Consider the following 4,151-nt stretch of genomic DNA (forward strand, 5'->3'; position numbering starts at 1 on the left):
GCTTGCATAGCAGAAATACATTACAATTACTAATTTGTCATTTTAACTTCGAAAAATGTGTTTCAACTCGCACTACAAATGAAAAATAAAATTATTTGAAATTTATGCAGCGACACTTTGCGATATAATGGTGTTAAGTGTTATAATTTACTGGCTTAAGATTAAAATTTAGAATTTTTAAACATTTCAGCTGTGCTAAATCAAGCTTTTTAACCTACAAGCAAGTACTTGTATAATACATATTGTTTTAATATTATAATGAAAAAATAATCTTTTAAAATTTGTACATGTATAATTTTTGTGTGTATTTAAATTGCCTGTCTTTAAAACTAACATTTGTTGTGTAAAAAATGCCGGTCCGTAATGTTTTCTATAATACAAATGTGTTCTTCGTCGTGTAAATGCAGGCGGAATCTATGGATTTGAAGCTACGAATTACAATAATGCGTTTTTAAGGAATTTTTACGAAATTTCGCTTTACTTAGCTAAGTTAAATACAAATTGTGAACTTATTGCTGAACGCTATTGTTAACAACAATAATAAAATTTCGATTTTTTTCTAAACAATTTAGTCCTAATGGCACTTCAGCTTACAACAGTATATAAAAAAAAATTATAGAAGACTTACGTGTATGTATATTTAGTTATTTCAATTAGTTTATATGGTTCAAAGACAGCAAAAATCAATTATCAGGCATTACAACTTGCACAATGTAAAGACTAAATTATAAATGCGCGTTGTAACAATATTTGGCCCATTCATACACGTCCTAATGCCCACATATTTACTTTTATTTATTACTTTAATTGCTATTCCTACGTATGTATGTGTTTATGTATATATATTTAATTGATATCTCATTCTTTTAGTTTGAAATACAATCTTTATTTTTATGTGTTTAATTTTTTATATTTGCAGTACTTAATGCGTAAAAATTTCTCATTTAGTTTTGTTTTTGCTTTTGAGAACCTACAACAACATCGCATAGAACAACTTTTTTTCTGCATTTAACGTAGTTTTTAAGACATTGGATAGCTTTGATAAAATCGCTTAAATCACATTGATAGTAATTGATTATAAGTATTTACGTTTAGTATTACGCTCAATTGTTTAACGTAACATATTGGTAAATGTATGTATGTATGTACTATTTTTATGCAAATTAACGCTTTTGCAAGTTACAATAAAAGTACAATTGCATTTTGTAGAATCAAAATAAATATTTATAAAATAAAAATGATCGCAAAAATTAACTTAAAAACTAATATAGTTACATATTAAACAAATTACATACATATGTATATAAATATAATTAGTTATATTAATAACAATAGTGTAAATATACATACATGTTTATATATAATTAAAATGAAGTATAATAACAATAAATTTTGGCAATGAAAATATCGCTAATCGTTCGTTTATATGTATTTTCTTTTTTCGCAATTATTTATATACATATTTGCTTATGTATTGAAATATGACTAATTTTTATTAAATTATAATTTTTTTAGTTACTCAGCTCTCACTTTCACCTAGGTATAAAGTGCAAAATTATTGGCATTGTTGAGTAAAGTAATGAGGCAAATATTCTTGAAACAATGGAAAATAGGAATTAAATTACTTTGTTTGCATGTTTTAAATTTCTGCTTCTAAACTATGCTCTTTTACACACAAATTGAGTTGATCAGCTGAAGGAGTACAACCACTGTAAGAATTTAAGACCATTCTATAGTCTTTGCTATTGAAAAAGTTGCGCGTGTTTTATAGTTTCGTTTGTAATGATTATTTGTTATAGAACTACATACATAGTAATTATCTTAATTTTCATAATTTTTTCGATAATTAGAATTACTCTATTACTACTGTTTGATGATGTGCGTGTGTGTGTTTAGTAAAAAATATGGAAGTCAGACTTTGCTGATATTTCTCATAATGATTACCATTTAATTGTAGTAGTAGTAGTTGCTGTAGTATTAATAATAGTAGTAGTTGTAACGGTGTTATTTTTTGTCGCTACTGTTGATGCTATAGTTAGGCTCAGCAAACTCCGGATGTTGCATTTCATGTTAATTGCCGGTGGTGCACTCAAAATTATCGTCTAATTATCTGAAAGAGATAAAATAATATTTATTTAAATGCTGTGCAAATGAAGCAATATAAAAATAGAAATTAATTAATATTTTCTACAATTTCATATATGTACTATATATAATATATTAAATATAAAAATCGATTTTCTTTATTATATTTTCTTATTGTATTACATACATTGTGCTTGGATGTGCAAGGCCAAACTTTAAAGGCGTTTGTCTCAAAATGGTGTTTTCAAAGTCGATGACCAACATTACTCGAAAACGGCCGAATTAGTCTCAAGTTTTAACACGAGCTTCTTAAATACATATATATGTATATACATTTTGAGACCGGCCCGATAATGTGAAGTCGAGGACTTYAAAATAATACTTTGTTTCCATATTTCCCTTCATATTCAAGTGTAATCTTTTTCTAGTCATCCACTTTTTTAGTTTGGGAAATAAAAAGTTGTCGTTGTTGTAGACCAACAGCGTAAAACGTAATCGTTGGCAACGCTGCAGCCAACGCACGCAAAGCTTTATCATTTGTAAAAATTCGTGAATAACTTCTACGGTTACGACCGCATATAATAAACCTGTATTTAACGGCTGAATATGCTAGGGAAGATGTGTCGCAACATTTATCAAGCCATTACTTAGAAAAAAATGCACTAAGAAACTTCATGAGAGTTTTTATGTTTGTGGTGCAACCTCTCGATCAGGAGAAAGAATTTTTGCCCTACGTATGTTACTGTAACTGAAAGGCTCTGATTTTGCTACTCACATTATTTTTATGATTACGGCTATCATTAATACCAAAAACGTCRATGTAATACCAAATCAAAATGAAAAAACAGCTGACTTATTTATTACCATTAAACGTCAATGCGGTTCAACAAAATTAAAAAAAACAGCTGATTTTATTTTTAACATTATCATTAATTGCCATTACTTCATTAATTTTACAAGAATATAGTTTCATAACTTTTTYGACTAGCAAAATAAAATATTACTAAATTTTTGTGCCTAACAACTTTCATTACTAAGAAGCTGCTGTATTGAAGCAAAATGCTGTGCGCTTAGAAAATATATAATATAATAGTAATTAAGTACTAAGTGCTTATATGCAGGTCGCGGAAATTCCAGCGCTAACTGGTAGTATAGCTCGATAATTTTTACAATAAAGCAACGTGTATTTGCATTGTTATATTTTATTATTGTGTGTCAATAATTCACACAAATGCAACATATACTATAGCATACTATTTACCAAGTAATCGCTTACAGTGTGCGACAAATTATTGGACATACAGTTTTTTATGCAGTAGATTTAAAAAAACTGCGTTAGAAATTTGATACTAATTAAGGTGCAGGTCTAATTAAGAATTTTTTAATTAGCTTAGTTTCGGTAACTCAATCTCCATATATTATTTAGAACAAGTTTGCATTCTTCAATCGATGAAATGGGGATTGAATGGATTTGAAAAAGAGCTCGAAATCATMTAGCAGCTACATACTATAGAAGTTCAGTTTAAATCAGTCTAAACAAGTTGTGTCGAATAACTAATAACTAAATATATTGCAAGAAAATGTAAATAGAAAATATTTATCATTTTTATCGAATGCTTTTATTTACAGTATTCCTAGTTTTTTAAGTAAAGTACTATTATTTTTTTGCTTTTATGGCAATTTTTTTATAAACAATTTCTTTCTAATTTTTCGATTAGAGTTTAACCTTTTAATTATAAGTTCATCAATAATGTATGCAACTTGACTTTGAATGTTTGCCCAGTACCCTCGCAACAAAGTTGCTAAAGGGAGTATTATAGTTTTGTTCACATAACGGTTGTTTCCCTGTTGTAGTCCTAAAACTAAAAAAGTCAGATATAGGGTTATATATACCAAAGTGATCAGGGTGACGAGTGGATGTCTGTCTCTCCGTCCGTCCGTGCAAGCTGTAACTTGAGTAAATATTGTGATATCATGATGAAACTTGGTACACGTATTTCTTGGCTCCATAAGAAGGTTAAGTTCGAAGATGGTCAAAATCGGCCCACTGCCACGCCCACAAAATG

The 4,151-nt window shown here is 28.5% G+C and overlaps 1 protein-coding gene across 1 annotated transcript in view; it reads right to left on the reverse strand.

Annotated features, from left to right (window-relative positions):
• Nucleotides 1-1,399: 1,399 nt before the first annotated feature.
• LOC108975181 (serine/threonine-protein kinase PAK 1) overlaps nucleotides 1,400-4,151 on the reverse strand; it is a 25,070-nt gene continuing 22,318 nt past the window's right edge. The window contains exon 2 of the mRNA XM_018943514.1: nucleotides 1,400-2,110. The gene's annotated coding sequence lies outside the window, so the exon portion shown is untranslated. The remainder of the gene's footprint in view (nucleotides 2,111-4,151) is intronic.

Source organism: Bactrocera latifrons, unplaced genomic scaffold (genome assembly GCF_001853355.1).
Source record: "Bactrocera latifrons isolate USDA-ARS-PBARC rearing strain unplaced genomic scaffold, ASM185335v1 scaffold_62, whole genome shotgun sequence".
In the NCBI taxonomy this organism is placed as follows: Eukaryota; Metazoa; Arthropoda; class Insecta; order Diptera; family Tephritidae; genus Bactrocera; species Bactrocera latifrons.